At 35.9% G+C, this 19,939-nt stretch overlaps 2 protein-coding genes and 1 long non-coding RNA gene across 5 annotated transcripts in view; 1 reads left to right on the forward strand and 2 right to left on the reverse strand.

Annotated features, from left to right (window-relative positions):
- LOC134751423 (uncharacterized) overlaps nt 1–19,939 on the reverse strand; it is a 292,528-nt gene that overhangs the window by 172,696 nt on the left and 99,893 nt on the right. The gene's annotated exons all lie outside the window — the stretch shown is intronic.
- LOC134750903 (autophagy-related protein 16-1) overlaps nt 1–19,939 on the forward strand; it is a 348,791-nt gene that overhangs the window by 56,600 nt on the left and 272,252 nt on the right. The window lies entirely within an intron of this gene.
- The window catches only part of LOC134750756 (uncharacterized), an 88,641-nt gene that overhangs the window by 16,368 nt on the left and 52,334 nt on the right, over nt 1–19,939 (reverse strand). The gene's annotated exons all lie outside the window — the stretch shown is intronic.

Here is a 19,939-nt window from a genome sequence, read left to right on the forward strand (position 1 = left end):
TCCCGGGTTAAAATCATGATAATGGCATTTATTTCTGAACAACACAGATATTTGTTCCTGAGTTATGGATGTTTTCTATATATGTATTTTTCTATCTTATATCGTATTCTAGTACCCACAACACAAGCCTTAATGAGGTTAGAACCGGTCTAAGTTTTTGACATTCTTAAGTCCATTGCAAAATGCCTAAATTGAAGAATAAAGACTCGCTTTGAGAAGCTGCGAATACAATGACATGCTAGTAGACCCTTAGACCGTATTACATTTAATATTGTATAATTTGGAAAAAATTGAGCAGTTGTGTGGAAACATTTTTAGGGTCAGCAATTAATTATGTTCATGAATTGCACCGAATAAGAGCGAAATGCCTAGCGTGGTACGGGCATGTGATGCGGAGGGATGAAAGTCATGTGACGAGAAAGGTATTACGAATGAATGTGGAGGGAAGTAACGGGAAAAGAAAACCGAGGAAAAGATGGATGGACTCAGGACTGGGTGGTAGATGATATGAAACGAAAGCAAGTGAATGATGAGATGACGGGCGATAGAGAGATATGGAAAAAAAAGACATGCTGCGCCGACCCCCACTGAATGGGATACATGGGATAAGGGCAAGCGAATGATGATAATGAATTGCACCGATCTGAAATTCCTATTTTTTTTTTCACTCTAATGCCCTAATAAACAGAAACAGGCCAACATAATTTACTGACCGCACTTTTTATATGTCATTACATTACACCATTTTATATGTTTAATTAGTCTCTATGTTAAGTGTGGCCTTGGGGTCATGGGAATTTCAGCTATTACGAGTGCAGTACCTGCTGGCAGTGCTGACTAAATAAAATCAAATCGCTCGCACACCGTTATATCGTCGCGGTCGAGTAATGTAAGGCTTATGAGTTATGAGTCAGTATTTAATTTTTATAGCAGATTATATTTCAGTATCGTCAGTGCTGGCAATTCTTCTCTAATAAATCAATCAAAGCCTACACCATCCGTCTGTCCTCCTTGTTGAATCTAAAAAAAAAAAGCTTGTAGCATGGTAACCGTATTATTAGCCTTGTTTTACTTTTTGTTTTTTATGACTCCTATTTATCTGACAAACGGAATCGTATGTAAATACTACCTGTTAATATACCGCATGTTATTGTCTACCGTCACCGTACCGTCTACGTCTACCGTATTAATTAATATATGTAGGTAGATAGCCAGTTGGAATTTAAAATACAGAACGAGGTACTTAAGTGTTAAAATTACTGTTATGTTTCCAATTCACTTCGTGGTTTTCATAATCGGGATTTAATCAAATTCGTATCTTTCGTTCTATAGGCATCTTTCCTTTTATATGGCTAAGGTTACAACCACACTACCCATACCCATAGCACAACATGAAAATCTCTCTCTTTTAAAAATAACATATATTTTCACACGAAATGTAAATACAATTGTCTTATGCCTACTGTGGACTAACACTTGTCTGTTCTGTTATATTAGTCATAATATTGCTACCTTGAGTTTGTAACGCCGAAATCGCCAGCTTTGTTACTGATATACTTTTTAGGGTTCCGTAACCAAAGGGTAAAAACGGCACCCTATTACTAAGACTCCGCTGTCTGTCTGTCTGTCACCAGGCTGTATCTCATGAACGGTGACAGTTGAAATTTTCGCAGATGATCTGTTTCTGTTGCCGCTATAACAACAAATACTAAAAACAGAATAAAATAAATATTTAAGAAGTGCTCCCAAACAACAAACGTGATTTTTTGCCGTTTTTTTTGCGTAATGGTACGGAACCCTTCGAGCGCGAGTCCGACTCGCACTTGGCCGTTTTTTTCCCCAATATGCTCGGAAATGTTCACATTATTGTAGCAAAAATACCTGATGGAGCAATTATTAGGGTTCCGTAGCCAAATCGCAAAAAACGGAACCCTTATGGATACGTCATGTCTGTCTGTCTGTCCGTCCGTATGTCACAGCCACTTTTTTCCGAAACTATAAGAACTATACTGTTGAAACTTGGTAAGTAGATGTATTGTGTGAACCGCATTGAGATTTTCACACAAAAATAAAAATAAAACAATAAATTTTGGAGGTTCCCCATACTTAGAACTAAAACTCAAAAAATTTTTTTTTCATTAAACCATAGGTCTTTAAAAATGATTAAGGTTTCTAATATCATTTTCTTTAAACTGAATAGTTTGCGCGAGAGACACTTCCAGTGGTGTCCCCCCCCCCCCTGTAACTTCTAAAATAAGAAAATGATAAAACTAAAAAAATATATCATGTACATTGCCATGCAAACTTCCACCGAAAATTGGTTTGAACGAGATCTAGTAAGTAGTTTTTTTTTTAATACGTCATAAATCGTACACCGCAATTTACCTTTCATTCAATCAACTCGAATATAAAAATAACAAAATAAAAAGTACGGAACTCTCGGTGCGCGAGTCCGACTCGCACTTGGCCGGTTTTTTTATTATTGGCGTCTAAAGGCGGCTAAAGCGCTTTGGTACAGTTGAATAATTTGCCTAGGGAGTCTTCATTCATTTCATGCATTGCAAGATGTCGCTCAGGGCTTGATAGTTGTTTGACCAACACGTCCATGAAATGAAATGAAACATATGAAAATGAAATTACACATTTGCATGTATGTTTTTTTATGAGTACATTTATATCATTAGTGTTGTTTAAACGTAGGCATTTTATATTCTCTTTATTTATGAAATGTTATGGCAGTCCTGGGTGAATCATTTGTGAGTTCCAGCGTCGTCGTGAGGAATTATATTTTGATGTAAATTGTTTCGTGTTGCTTGAGTAACAGTTGTCTTGAATAACATGAACATTATATCGCAACAATTTTGTCAAAGTGAAAAGTCAACGTAGTAGACAACAGCCATTTGTTATAGTTGATGGTAGGCAGAATACAGACAGTTCAGTCTATTTTCTTAAACAAAACGTCATGTTCGGTATCATTTACATTAAATATTCCACATGATGTGTAAGTTGCAATAATGGTATATAACTACTACTACCATTAAAAACAAGATATTTTCCGTGTACCTATATATTTGGTTTTGTTACTTTCCGATATTTTGACACAGTTGCACAATGCACATGCCGTTTCCTCAGTTCGAGACTCAAAAAATATGGTATGTCGTATGTCCAACTATGCCGAAATATCGAGAACTCGCGCACCGAGGGTTCCGTACTTTTTAGTATTTGTTGTTATAGCGGCAACAGAAATACATCATCTGTGAAAATTTCAACTGTCTAGCTATCACGGTTCATGAGATAGACAGACGGACAGCGGAGTCTAAGTAATAGGGTCCCTTTGGGTACGGAACCCGAAAAACATGGTAAATACCCCGTTTTAATAGTACGTACCTAGATATAAATTATAATGTAATTAATATATTTTTGAGTATTTGATCTATGTATATATATATAATTTGCGTGTAACGATTTATATTTCCTAATATCAAAGTAGGTATATTTAGTTATCACAAAACAGAGATTAAACAAAATCTAAACCTAAATATAGTATATTTAGTATACACCAAAGATATATGTAACTCCGTATACGATAAGAAATTATCCCCGAATAGATGGCGCGATACCTTTGGCACTATTACTTATTCTGTGCCTTTGGCCTATACTCGTTTAGATGGCGTCACCGTTTGATATTTAACAATTTTAACTCATATCAGTGAAAGAACATGGGTCAAAGTCATGTGGCGTTCTAAAAATAATAATAAATAATAAATAAAATAAAAGTAATATTGTCTTCGGTTACCGCGATAGTTACTCATGAAATAAAACTATGAAAACGGATTATATCGCGTATATTGAATTTATAATACATCCCGACGTTTCGAACTCTTTACAGCGTTCGTGGTCAACGGGTGAGTTTCATAAAATAAAAGTATTTATCCATATATGTATATACATTTTTTGATATGTTTATACATTTTAATTTTTAATTTTAATCATCTGTCGATAGATGGCAGTAAATTTACTGTGACTACAAAATTTACTATGACAATAACCCTCTATACACTGTATTATCTTTGCCTACACTGTTTGCTAAAACAAATGTTTGCGATCGTTATTTTCTAAGCGGTATACTTAGCTTGCTTTGAGCTAGCACAGGTTGCACGCAAAACTGCAATAAGGCAGCTTTTCAATGCTTGCTTTTCGTCACTACGTCTATTATCCATTGTCTCATGCACTTAAAGCGTAGTTTTGTTAATTAGAGGCATATTGATCCCAATTCAAAGTTTACCGGGCTTGTTTAGTTACGTTGTGAGACCATCGTAGTAATATGTTGACCCGCATAGAAAGGTCAGGCGCTAGCGACGAGGTCCATGATGAGTGGGCTCAAGGTACCCCATACTATGCGATAATATAGGTACCATCAATAGACTATCGAAGCAACTAAGTGTAATGTGCCTATTTGACGTTTTATATGCGCATAAATATAGTCCTGTCCTGTCTTAGCCATTCTCACAGTCATTTCTGAGATAATGGATCAAAGTCAACCTAAATACCTACCAAACTTTCAATCGTTAACCGGTATAGATTGCATGTTATTAACAAAGTAAATATAATGAAGTACCGTTGATGTACTATATAAAGCTATTAGCTAAATTAGTTTAGGTATAGCGGTTCCCTATATCAAAAGATACGCGATGAGCATCGATTCTTTACTAGTATTAGCAATAGATACCAGTACGTCTGAGATTTCCATGTTGGGTAGCATTGGCACTGAATGTGCCGGCACGTTCAGCGCGCCCCGAGCACCGATCAGATGGGGTCAGCCCATTCAATGAGCCGGATGCCTTCAACCTGCTATTTACGTTTCACCATACTGCATGATACTTGTCGGCACACTACGGATATTGTCGCCTCTTCCATGTCTTCGTTTTACTGCATGTGATGTTCCTGTTTGGTAGGTGTTTTCTAATACTGCGTTATGTTTTTTGTACAAGTTTTCAATAACCTGTATGTTGTTTTAGTATTTTATGTGACTGCTACATAATGTACCTAATGAAATGATATGATTTATTTATCTCACAATACACAATTTCACTTAAAATTACACATGGTAAATTCTTATAAATTTATATTGTTTTTTATTTTTATTAGGTAGAAACTGATCGGCGATTGGCCAATTGTCAGTTTGTTTTACTTCTTATTTATAAATGTGAAAAAAAAAAACTAAAAATCATTGAAATATGAGTGTGGGTTTGTACTAGGGGTACTAGGTGACGTTATATATACGTACCTACTTATTATATAGTATAGATAAATACATAATTAGTAGAAACATAAATAACACCCATAACTGAGGAACAAATATTCGTGACAAAAAACAAATAAATGCCCTTATACCAGGATTCGAACCCGAGACCTGTTTCGTAGGCAGTGGCATTACCGACTAAATTAGGAGGCCGTTACCATCTCTCGCAGCTAAATTACGAGTGGGTACGTATTTAATCTGAAACTCATTAGGTCCTTTTTAATGAAATGTTTATAGCGTATTCCCCTTTCTCATTAGATCTAAGCAAAGGAGCTGTTGGACTTCATCTTAAATCTATCGTAAAAGATACATTGATTCAATCTAGCACACAATAGCAGATTTGAACAGCTTAATCTACTTGCCTGTAAAGTATTAGGCGTGTCTAAGTTCAACCATTAGGCGAATAAAGTCTCAGGTTATTTACATTGAATGAAATTGTAATTTGTTGTGTCGCTCTCTAATGGGGCGCAGAGGTTACCTTATGTGCTGACATGAAATGCAATGACCTTACAAGGGAGGCGTTACCGGTTAGACGTCAATGTCGCTCGTTTCGTTGTCCAATGCCTATATTTGAAAAATAATGACGTCTCGGATAGTACTTTTGAAGCTGACGCAAATGTCTGTACGGCCTAAATTGGTAGTGCGGGTCGTGCTCAATAACCACTTCAATAACTGATATTCATTAGCGATATTAATAGTTTGATTCAATTAAGCATCTCTTTTATCTTAATCAACTGTCTGGAGCCGCTAATTAACTATAAATTTAGCACCGATATGGAATTTAAACCATCTATAATCTTACATACCATTTGCAGTCAGTTACCTATTAATAACAAACTTTCACCTCTTAAGCCGCAAAGGAACAAGCACTGCAGATAATGAGTTCTGGCAGTTAAATTAATGCAAGATAATCGGCGTTGCATAATGGTTATGTGCGAACTGTCAGAGAGGATAACTTCATTGTATTCTCTCGAGGCAATACAATATAAAAACTGCTAGCTATGCCGACTTATCTAGTAGGTACAATGATAATTTGACTGACTAGGAATTCTGCTTGTTCGCATGGCTGACGCTCTAACATGGGTAATTGCCTTCTTCATTACACGCCAACATCGTAGGCTGTCGAGTAATTCTATGCTTAGAGCTTCTAAGAAATAAATCTTATGCAAAGGAAAGCAAAAAAGTTTACAACATAACTATTTTATTACAGCTACTTAGCTATTAGAACTATTTGTATTTGTGTAATGATATAGTTCTTGTAATAAAAATTTTGGTAAATAATTGTAGTTCAGGAAGTACAAAAATAACAACCTTGTTTACACAAATACGAGGTTAGGTGGTTTTAGGGAGAGAGAATTAGTTAGTAATGCTAGGTATTTATACGGCGAGTAACTAAGTTGATGCATGGTTTTCTCGGATGTCCCCGGCCGCCAGTGCGCGAGGTTAGTGGGTTGGAGCGCGCCTGAGCTTGCGCCTTCCCCTGTGCGATTTACATTAATGAGGGAATCGCGGTTTCTCTGGCCTCGATCGGTGCATCACAGCTTGCTACCGCTTACGTGACCGGCTCTCTTACATTTAATTCTTAACGATTCAATTAAGGCAAAACAATGAACACGGTTCACTAATCTGTTCGCCTGTCAGAATCTGAGAGCTCGCAAATGCTGTTTACGCATTACCACCTCGAAAGCTAGTAACCATAATCGTCAATCAACTAGTCATATAAAGTGTTTACCTCCGAGCTATGTGCAAGAGTATTTTCTATTACGAAGTTTTTTATTCATATACATAGGCTAAGTAGCGCGTACAAATGGACAATGAGCACTATCTAGTCTTATTTTTTATAAATGTTTTACATATTGCTTCGGGGGCAAGCACTTTATCCACGAGACGACTATTCCAATGGCAAACCCTTGGGCGATGCCTTGCCTTGCCTAACTCTACGCCTCTGGAACGAATTGAAAAATTGAACCACTTTCCATGGTATAGCCTAGGGTATTTTATTCCGGTTCCTATTGTAATGGCTTACTCTCTTATTACAGTTCCGTATTTGATATATTCGCGAATATCTTTCAATTATCATTTACGTTAATGATAAGTTACATTATGATACCGCCTAAATATCCTAGTACGTTATATATATATATTATTTTCAAGATAAAGCAAATAAGCAATATTCAAATCGCAAGATATGACTAAATATACAGGTGTAACAAAAATAGTGGGGATCCGTTTAAGGGCATATTCGGTATCGAGTTCTGATTAGGAAAAAGTAGAAGCAAAAATTTTTTTTTTCTGTGGGACACCTCGCCCTAGTCGGCCACGGGCTAACCCTCCATACAAAGGCCAAAAGTTTTTCGCGTCAAAAAAATTCTACTACAAATTCTTCTACTTTTTCCTAATTCGAATACTATAGGTATACCGAATATGCCCTTAAACGGATCCTAACTATTTTTGTTACACCTTGTATTACCATGTGGCACAGTAAAAGCTGAACACAAAAGTCATGAACATGCAATTTAAATCGCTGTAAATCAAACTCGCGCGAATCAGAAGTATAATACGCGTAATTTTAACACATTCTGGATGGTTCTAGGTGAATTTTGAAAGAAAAAATTTGTTGATCGTGGTCGGAATGACTCTACTAATGATCGGTACTGTGTAAAACGTGCGATCTCATATTACTAACGTATAATCCCAACCAGTTTTCTCCGTGATTAATCATGCTAACTCAATGAGGGACTGGAGAGTAAATCCTATAATTTTGTAGCATTGTTTGTAGCGGCGGCATGGGCTCGAAGCGGCAATCGGAAGTAGGTTTTCGGTGCAATCGTTTCTACCGCATCTTCGACTTTCTTTAAGCGATTCCTTACTGGCTAAGTTTTCTTATAGCCTTGTGTAACCTTATTAGGCTCCCTGCTCCATTACAAAGCATATCACCACACCGCCTTATCCGCCTAATGATGTCTGGTTGTGCGATTAGTTGCCTGTGGTCGCCTAGAGGTACGACATCACAATTTGTTTCTCCGTCTGCCCACATCGTCTTTTGTGGTGGTATATGCAATTACATTAATTTTTCTTCGTTTTTGTTGACTCCCGAGGACGCTATTGCATTTTTTAGTTTTTTAGTAATTTATTTTATACCTTAATGATGCATTCGCAATTTATTTCATAGTACTTTTCTACTTACATTGTACAATAAGTATTTGTGAGAAAAAATTAACCTTTTATTTTATTCTACGCGAGTTCATACTGTACTTTTTAATTGAGGTAACCACGTACATATTATATCGTAATTGCACTAACATCATTTATAGTTGTACAGTTGCTATGTCTACGACTGGCCATTAAAGATGTTCTCTAATATGTTACAATGACGTTTGCGTTTTGTATTTAATTGTATTATACACCGTTCGGCAATCTCATACAAAGCTCGTATTTTGATAATTCAATAAAACGTTACCGTTGCCGAAAGTTACATACCCAAGTAAGTAAACACTCAGTACTCAAAAACTCTTTTGTAAGTACGTATTATAAGCCTGTACTTGGTCTCGATCGATAATATGAACTTCACATTTTTTTCTGAATTTGAATTGGAATTTCGAGAAATATAGGTATAGGTAGGTAATGTTAAATTTTGAGTTGTATGGCTGATAAACTTTTTTCGTGCTTATTTCAATAATTATATCCCAAATTTAAGTGTTCCTTAAATTACTGTGTTATGAAATATTTCCATTTTCATATTTGAAACAATATAGCCCCACACAACCGTACCTACTAACACTAATATCATATTCATTTTCAAATTAGGCGTGATAATTAGATCAATGAGTACCGAATTGTTGGCCGATAAGAATTTGTGATTGTATCTACTTACAGGTTATAAAAAACGAGAAAATTAACGGATTACAGAACTAAATTGCTAAACAGGAAATTATCTGACAAGAACGGAAATAAATACAGGTAATAGGCATTTGTGTCGCAACCGTCGTAAGCAAAGGCACTCGATACAAATATACAACTACCTATGTAAAGAACTTGCGCTTGTATTCAATTTATCTAGGCTTAATACTGGTCGATTCATCTGTATGATAGCATCGATTTGTGCCATTAAAACTTATTTTATCGTTTGTATAGTCTGGCGGAGGCCCGTAAATTTCGCCTAATACTGGTTGTATCCTGTCAGATCCATGTAAGGCTGCGGCGGCAGCGGCACCGCACCTGTTCGGCGGCGCCCACTCGACCGGTCCGCGTTCCCGCTCCGTCGCCGCGCCGCGCCGCCGTACGCGCACCAATATTGGATTCGCGCTTTGCGCATTACCGCTGCCTGCGCACTAGTTCATGTGATTTTCTCGAAAATTCCAAATATCTGAGTAGGATCAGTCTAGTAAATAAAGAAGACCGCCATCCCCCATATAATGCCGCGGGAATCTTTAATGTTTTATATGACATTAAATATCATTTTTACATTTTAAATACAGCTGTGTGCAATATAATAGCATTCAATAGGAAAATTGAAATTAGGAAAGCTATAACTTTAGATCAATTATATTGAATCTTTTTTTATAATTCTTCTGCATTACTTGACATTGTTTATAAATTAACTGTAACCTTTACTTAAATAGTATTGGAAGTGTTTAAAAAAATATCGTGATAATCGTCTTTTTACGACCTCGCGGAAATTCTTATAAAAACGTAACAACCTGCGAAAGAAATACAACTGTGTACTATAATTGTAATTTAGTATCTTACCTATTATTTTCAATCAAAGCTTTACATCTAAACTCATGTCATCCAGAATTTTTTTTTTTTTCTACAAAACGATCTTCGTCTTAGGGTGTACTTAGTAGCCCATCATTCGGACTTTGTTGTTGATTTTGGACCGACTACTTGGTTTCTGATTTAAACTAACACGATTTTCACTCATAATTTTAAAACTAACACGGAACTTAATCGCGTACAAACTTACGTTTATTAATGACCTGACGTTTCGAACGTGACGTTACGTTCGTGGACACAGGCAGACACCTCTCAGCAGGCAGGTCTAAAAATGTTTAAACTGGATAAATAAAAATATGCCTAAAATTTTATTATGCTTTAAGAGGAATTGCGGACAACCTCTTCTCCATAAAAACGTAGTAGTCCCCATTTTCCTCCCTGGATATTAACATTATTTATAATATTCTTATGCAATTTGATTTATATTAACCATAGCTATGCCCCTTCGTTTGATTGTTTGATTATTATAAGAGTTGGGAACGAAAAGCAAGTTCTATACAAATTTTTAAATGCTCAAAACATCAATAATGCTAATTTCCAGAGAGGAAAAATGGGGAATACGTTTGTATGGAAAGGCAGTTTGGGGCCGTCGACCACTTTCGTCTTATAAATGTACTTTTGTGCATATGACAACGGCCATAAAAGTCGAATCTTAGGTACGTGTATTATAAGCTAAAATAGAAAAAAAACCGGCCAAGTGCGAGTCCGACTCGCGCACGAAGGGGAACCATTACGCAAAGAACGGCAAAAAAATCAGTTTGTTTTATGGGAGCCCCACTTAAAATATTTATTTTATTTTGTTTTTAGTATTTGTTGTTATAGCGGCAACAGAAATACATCATCTGTGAAAAAACTGTCTAGCTATTACGGTTCATGAGATACAATGTAATACCATGTAATTTTTAATATGTATATTTGTACAATAAAGAGTTTACTACTACTACTACTACAGCCTGGTGACATAGACAGACGGACGGACAGAGGAGTCTTAGTAATAGGGTCCCGATTTTACCCTTTGGTTACAGAACCCTAAAAATGGTAAAAAAGCACGCGAGGAACGCGGTGTTGTATGGAGGTTTTCCGTCTTGAATATTTACTAGTCTCAAGTAGGATATAATATATGTAAACTCAAATTTAATTTCACCACTGTTTAAAATTGTGCCGAAAAGCTTTTCGTTTCCGTCGTGCACTTAAGTAATCATATATTACACAATTATAATTAAATTTTATTTAAAGGAATGTCTATGACATGTTTTAGTAATATGCAATGAGCATGTTAATAGATGCTTTAGGTTATTAGCTCAGCATAAACCGCTTCAAATTATTTCAATTTGCACGTTGTGCAGCAAGAAGCACCTTTGAACTCTGAGTGAGTATAAATTACTATAACTGTTGGAGAAATCTAACACACATGTAAGCTCATTATAAATCAATTAAGTTCATTATAAGTCATAGACAACCATAATTATAAGCACACGTAATATGTCGAATTTAATGTATAGATTGCCATTCTAAATATTGTCAATAGGTACTATTGTGTTTACAATGATGACCTAAGCGGCGAACACCTCAGGGTGCGCCTGTTCTACAATGTTGTACACCAATAAACTGGTTGAAGGCACTTTTCACTCTAGCCAAATGAAATAAAGCAATAAATGTTAAGAATGGAAGAGAGTGCGCCTCGGGGCCGCCGAACAGCGAGGTGCTCGCGCATCGGCTCTTTGTATAAATACAAAGAGGTTCCGTTCCGTACTGTTGAACATAGATTTTCGTTCATTTTTGCATGTTTGTTTATTCCATTGATATCAAAGTATATACATCTTTATTCTTAACTTATGCCAGACGTATACAGATATCCATAGTGCATGTACCGCTTGTAAATGTTAACTCGTAAAATTATAGATATATCGCGCATAGAAACCAACGCATTGTTTTATGTATGATGTAGATTTTATGATAAATAATTCCTCTGTTCCCAGTAACGCCTAAAGAACGCTCGGGCACACGTTTATTACGGCCGCGTACGCAGGTCACGGTGCGATGAATGTCGCGTTAATTTAAACTTGCACAGCGGAAGCACCTACTGGCATTTTGATTGGTACATTGAATTGCTCAGTGCAAAAATGGTGTACCCCATATGCGTGTGACATTTTTGACTTCAGAAGAAGGATGCTTCTACGTCATCTGAGTTTACGTACCGTTTGACTCGACAACGTGCCAGAAGTGACGAGCTTAGCGTATGGTACCTGAACGACTAAATTTGCAATTAGTGGCGATGACCAGGCCGAATTGTCACGCAGTTCGGCACGCACATGACAACATTCCGTCTTATAGTCTATCGTCTTACTTGGCAGTTCATTCGCCCCTTTAGCCACTTATCAAAATAAATCATAATGATAACCCAGCTTACCTACTGTCACTAACTTTAAGAATAGTTATAAAATTTCAGAGAATTTTTACGATCCTGTGGTGGTTTCTAGTTAGAATTGTCTAAATAAAGTTATTTTAGTGTCTGTCTTAGATACTCGTATTACCCATTTGTCATTATTTTGCTATTAGGAATACTAGACAAAGTTCGATTCAATCGTTATTTCTAACTACGCCAAGTAAAACGTTTATTAACCGATGAGTCAAAAATTGTATCTCACAATCTTGAAAAATTTGGCTAGAATATTTGGATCATATAACTTTCTAATAATTTAATTATTAAGGTATTTCAGAACACCGTCCACATCGTGCTGTTCGCGTTAGTTGAACTACGCGATATCTCAAGTGGCTCGGCCGCTGTAAAGCATCACACGCGTGATTCAATCGGGCATTTATTGCCCTTAATGGTTTTATATGGCCTATCTCGTAAAATTACAGATGTCGTCCGGTGTGGAGACTTGCTGAAAAGATTGATTTGTATCGGTCTGTTACAGTTTAGACAAGAATCTAATCTAATTTATTAGCAAGGTTAGAGAGGCGAACCAAATTATTGACGCGCAAACTTATATAGAGGTTGTAGTGTATCTGGAGCAGCTATAATTTAATTATGCGTTGGCTATCGAGGAAAGCTACGTCTGATATCCTGTCAAAATGAATAATGTTTACATATACACACATAATGCAAAGCTAATTTTGTTTGGTCGGATACTGAGACGGAGTTGGCTGCGTGACTTGGATGTCCGTAAAATATTTTTCACCGTCAATATAGAGATACTACTGACTAATACAAGGTGAGATAGTGATGTATCAACCCTATATGGACAAATATTTTGTTGATGTTACTTTCGATCTGCATTCAGGGTCGAGAGTAACAATCAACGATTTTTCGAAAGTAACAATCAATTAAGTCCCTTTAATAATTACATTTAGACAATAATAATGACAAAGTTCGAGACATGTTTTCAGAGCAAACACGAAATTTATATGTATAACTACTTACGTTTGTATTCATTTGATCATAAACAGACAGTTATTGACACATATTTGTATAAAAGTAATAACATTTCGCCTCGTTCACTACTACTGATTAATCAAGTGACACGGTTCGGCCTGGTGGCAAAGTTGTGGCTTCAGTCGTGCTGTAACGGCATCATCAATCATCTGTAATTTGTTTTCTATACTCAATTATTGCGTTCGCGGAGGTCGACGCGGCCGCACACTTCACTTCTAAGTCTGTAGCAGTATTGGGCAAAAAGTAATTTAATTACTAATTAACAATTTCAATTACAATTAGTAATGGTTTTTTTTAATTACATGTAAAATTTAATTTACAATTGCAATTGCAAAATTTTATGGGTAATTAAATTTTTTATTACATTTTGAAATTGAAATTAGAAATTAATTACTTTACTCAATTACAAACTACTTTTATTGAATACAAGTTTTCGATCATCTTTATTCCCAAAATCATATTAATATTATGGATGAGCTTTAAATTTGACTAACCTTACAATATTTGACTTTTTGTTTTAAAAAGACATAAAGGAGTATTTTTGCAAGATTTTGTACAAGCGGAAATAATACATAATTAAAAAACTGTTTTATATATGGGAAATTCAAGGATTAAAATGTTAGATTTTTATACCATCGGGTTTAAATTAATGTATAAAATAAATGACAGTAAGAGTGAATGTAATGTTCATCTTTGTAAATTAGAAAAAAAGTTAACATTCAGTAATTGAGTAATTTAATTTCTAATAGATGTCATTGCATTTCCAAATTACATAGGAAATGAAATTGCATGTAATTAAATTACAAACAATTTAATTACATGCAATTAAATTACACAAGTAATTAATTGCGCCAACGCTGGTCTCTAGATTTACTGTCTATGCAAAAAAATGTAAGCCACTTAAAAAGGGAAGCCCTTCGGAAACAATAGGTAAGTACACAGTGCAACAATTACAGAAGCATTTAAAGTATCCAATAGACTCAGATTCGGATGCGTATCTAATTTCTGCCGCTATGTCACGTGTCTATCATCACGATGTTCTATTGAGTCAGTGCCGCACGACCGTTCCGCTGTTGTGCGCCATACAACTTAAAATGAAACTAAAATTAAATTCAGATTGAACTCCGTGATACATAAAACACATTTTCTAAGCCTTATTACATCTTTAGGTATAAAAAAATCAAAATATACATCCAATTATTTGAGTTAAAAATGTATACTCATTCAATGCAATTATAGAAGTACAGATAGAATTACAGTTCATTCAGCTTCACTCAAATTAAATCCTGATGGATTTCACGATATATTTTTTATGTTGCTTCCGTTGCTTGCAGTGCACTCGTAGCAACTGTAGACAAGTCGTGACTTCATGTTGAACATCGGACTGCCTTGCGATGCGTCAGTTTACGCAGTGCAGACATCTGTACCCTAAGCCACACGAGGCGCTGTTTAGTTTTGTTTAGGATACGGATTACAGTAGAAACTTAAGTGAGCAGGGTAACCCAGCGTACATTCGACATGATAATCACAAGTGGCGCATGACAACAGTGCGCACGCGCAGCGGTCACGAGCACGCCGCCGTGCCGCCTCGGGTGACGCTGCCGAAGCCTACGCGCTCAAATGGTGGCAACTTTTTAGACAACAATCTTTACTCTCGTCAAACTAGGTAATAGCACTCGTTTACCCGTTGCTTTGAACGACCGCAGCCATAAAGACAGTCCGAAATAGTCGTGACACTCGTCCCGCATTTATGATTTTTCTTTTTTGTTGCCACTAGAGCCCGTGTGCAACACGTCTGGATTAGATCGTTAAATATTTATTGTCTGGATATGCATAATGTCCACTTTACGTACCCTGGTAAATTTATCTCTCACAGGTCTTTCGTAACTAGAAAGCCTTCGCGTGAAAGATTTATGTAAAACTATATTGCTATGCGTACGGTCTTAGATATACATATCTTGACTGTGTTAGAGTAAATGATGAATGACGCGCTATTTTCGCCCGCAACATAAACAAATTGTACACGTACATCACAGTTAAATGTGTGTCAAAGAAACTGGCTGTCGATCGTTGCAATAAGTGTGATACTAATCGGGCATAACAAACAGACTTTCTACGCTCCCATCCATCATGGCTGCGTGACAGACGTTGACAGGTGCACTGCTTACTACAAGATGGGTTTCCTATTCAGGACGAGCTTGAAAACGAGGCTGATGCGACCTTGTCTTTGGACATAATCTCACTGACATTCGCTTCACATGATATTCGCTTGAGTTGAAATCTATAGTTTTATTTTAAAAACGGGTTCATCGAATTTAGTCTTCCGTTACTGTAAACAAGGAAGAAAGAAATAGGATGAATACCTATAAAACTAACAAGCTCTATCTAAGGAATAAAATTAACATGAACGATTATTGGGTCCGATTCACGCGCCGTTCGTCAAACTGGCGCACTGTAACGGTAGGTGCCGCGTCGTGATGCGCACGAGTGACTACCCCTCCCACCTCTTAAACTCGCCCCACTAATGTCCAAGTCATTAATGGTCACAAATCATAATTCGTCACCAACTTTTGTCTTTTTTGAGGACGTGATTTGCAGTCACCGCGTTTTTATCTACTACTTACAATCTAAAATACGGTGACCAAGATGCAATTCGAATATGTTATGTTACTGCTCACAATTGAAATAAATATAGTGATTGTAAATAATTTTTAATGATTGATTTTCAAAAGCTAGTAAGTCTAAATTGGCATAGGCTGGCTAGTAACTTATTATTTAGATACAACCTGAAGCTACCACCTACCATGAGGACCTGGAGTCGACGGTACAAGATTGTCATTGCAACTATTTACATTAGCGGATATGTCATAAAGCACTGTTGCACTTTGTCGCGCTGCAGTCTACGACAGGTAACAGTAAATGCATCCACTTGTCGTAGGTCAGCCGAGACCATACCGGTATGCTTTTGCAGTGCGCTATAAGTATTCCACTAACGGCGGCATTATCGAATCTGTGCTATCTACCGGCAAAGCGAAGCCAGCTCTCGTAAATAGAATCTGGTATCAGCAGCGGTGATACATCCTTCGATACCCGGAGAAATATTAATAAATGAATCAGACCTCGCGTAGAGTTATGAACAACTCTGATAAGATATGATACAATATGACGTTGCTACTATGCTACCGGTAAATCTCAAACGGGGCAATAACAAATCAGTTATATAATTTATGCCATAAATCAGGATAACATCGTTTCTCTCTTCTGATATCATGTAAAGAGATTTATTTTAAATGAGCGCGTTCTTCCAACTGTAATGTGAGGTAATAGAAATAATTTGTCTACGATATCAGAATATAGGATAAGTCTAACAGATACATATCTAACTAAGTAACAAGGAGGCCAAGTTCCCATAAACAGCCCCCGTTCACGATTCATCAACTCTGTCGAATACTAACATAAGGAAAGGCGACGCGCGGCGCGATCCATGGCGCCGCCATAAGCTATGCTATGACCATAAAGCGAGCATGACATGTGCCCGGCGCTTAAAATCTCTAGCTTTACATCCTAACAATAATTCCGCCGTTTAAACCCAGCATAGAAATTACAAAGGATAATCTTACACGGCCAGTACAAGATATTATCACACGGTTTTTATATGTAAATTGATATCTTCTCGTCTATGATATGCCTAACTATTTTAGATAACTATGTCTTCGATGTTAGTCGTAGGAACTGCTAGTGTGTACTATATGGGTGTGTAATGTTTAATTTAATTATAAAAAAACTATCAAACACTTGCCATAATGCCATTTCATATATTATTACTTGTTACAATGTAATTATTATTATACGTTGATTTTGCTATATTATGATTTAACCTAAACCGTAATCGATATAATGCCTATTTTTGTATATTTTTTTAACTGGTATAAAGACATATTGTATAATGGCTTTTGTTATATTATATTTTAATAAAAAAACAATCAACAACATCATTTTTTAAACGGGGTCGCAGTTCTAACCTAACCTAACCCACTTTTTGCTATCTATTCGTTTTATGTGGAGTCACAGTTTTAACCTAACCTAACCCACTTTTCTGGGAGCCTTTTATTTTTATTAAGATCTACATATAATTATGTAATGTCACTAGTTAGAACAAATATGTTTTAGAATATGTAATAATTATGGCAGTGTAGGTATATTAGACGAAGTTCAAATATACCCCATAACCATTATACCAAAAATAACAATATGTATGTATGTCGTTGATTAGGTTATATAGCAGTATGCCTTTTATTACGTTTTTCAAAATGACGATATTATATCTACTTAACTATAATATAATATATGAAGCAATTATAAAAAACTAAATTTTTTACCCGCACCCGTACTTTATTTTCGTAAATAGAACAATTACTACTGAAATTAATGGAACCTAATAGCTACTATACCGTTGTGCATAATATATAATATATACCTATCTATTATTTCGAAGCAAGCAAGAACCAACAATCATGTACTAGATGGATTTTCTATCTGTGTTGTTACCTCAATGAGTATTAGTCATTTTGTAGAAGTGTTTGTGCTTCATATATTTAGGTACAAAGACAATATAGTCTGCCATGTGTGGCCTTATGAAGTATAACGCATAATTGTGGGAAAGACTAACAAATCGCTACGTTGTCTTCTCGCCGCGCATTGAGTTGTCGACCGCAAGGAATCTAAACTCACCATAATGACAGCCGCTCGTACGTGATAGATTCGATTTACAGGTTCGCTTCAATCTTCGTATCCGCGGCAGTCAGCACACGAAACAAATTGTATTGTGGCTTCACGAACATTCAAGTGATATTCCCTTTAGAAACTTACAAATCTCGTTTTCATAGACCTTATTGTAGTTCCGAGCGTAATAGCAGTTAGTTAACACCTCATAGTCAGCGAGATTGAATCGCGTTATACGCATGTCCGACCATTGAGAGTTGCTTGAGAGAACTCAGAAGGGGGCTATTGTGTTCTTCGATGCAGCTGACTTGTCGTTCAGCATTTATTAGAACTGGCTAAATGAACATAATTTGGAACTTAAGAAGATTTAAATTTATCGGCAACGTCAAAAGAACTTGGCATCGAAGAGGGTTAGTTCATTCAAACTATTAGGACTAAACATTGACACGAATATAAAGAGGTCAGGAACAAACTATTACGTTTTTTGTTTGCGGTAAGTGTACTAAAAAGGAACACAAGCGTAGAATGTGCACTTTCGGCATATTACGCATATGCCTATGCATGGTTGCGGTACGGAGTAATCTTATAGGGGTAATAGCACAGATGTCGAAGATCTATTTATCGCACAAAAAAATGCGTCCGCGTTATATATAGCTAAAATCCGACAACCAGAAAGCTGCCGACCACACTTTACTAACCTAAAGCTTCTTACCTTACCATGTATTTACATTGTTAGACTATTTTTAAGAAAACATATCTAACTTCCAATACGTTAAAAGCGCGCGTCGAAATAGACAACTAGTTCTTCCAGGATCTAAAATTAGCTATACCTATATAAAAACGGGCCACATTACCAGTCAATAAAAATATACAATAAAATCCCAGACTATATTAAAGAAGTTGAAACCTATAATATATTTCGAAACAAACTGAAATCGTGGTTAATTGATAAATCATTTTATTCATATCAAGAATTTATGACATCTGATAACGAATAAGTATTAATTTCTACTTTACTAAAGCCAATACCTTTATTGTTTTGATGTAATGGAATGATTTAAAGAATTGACACTGTTATTATGCTAATTACACGCTAGTTATTATGATAGATAGATTTTTTTATTGACATCACTGCATTATTTTAATATAGTACTTTAATTCGTATCATGTTATTATTAGTATAGTTATTTACATTGATTAATTACTATTTACTGTGATTGCAAAGCTAATGACATGCAATTTATTCAAATTATTTTGAAAGTATACATGGTAAATTTAGATATTAAGCAATAGGTAATATGTTTTATAAGGTAATTTTAAGTATTTAGCTATTAAGGTAAACATGTTATACCCTATTCAGGGTCCATGTTGTAACAATTTAGTTTAAGATAACATCTGTAATAACATGGAATGCAATAAATAAATGAAAATGAAAAAAAAAACATCGACGTGCCTATATTATACTTATTACATGTTTTATAGTCGTGTAATAACGTGATAAACGGTTTACTATTACCTCACTGTTTACTCATTGTAGTCATTGTATCAAGTCGGAGTTGCATTCAATTTTGGCATTACACTTATGATTAGTGTCCATCCATTCAATTTTATCGCTGTGTAGAGCACCGTTAAACTAGTCGTAATTGGAATTAGGAAAACGTCGAACGTATCTATTAACGCATGTGGAAGCAATCTGTTTC

The sequence above is a fragment of the Cydia strobilella genome, chromosome 2 (genome assembly GCF_947568885.1).
Source record: "Cydia strobilella chromosome 2, ilCydStro3.1, whole genome shotgun sequence".
Classification (NCBI taxonomy): domain Eukaryota; kingdom Metazoa; phylum Arthropoda; class Insecta; order Lepidoptera; family Tortricidae; genus Cydia; species Cydia strobilella.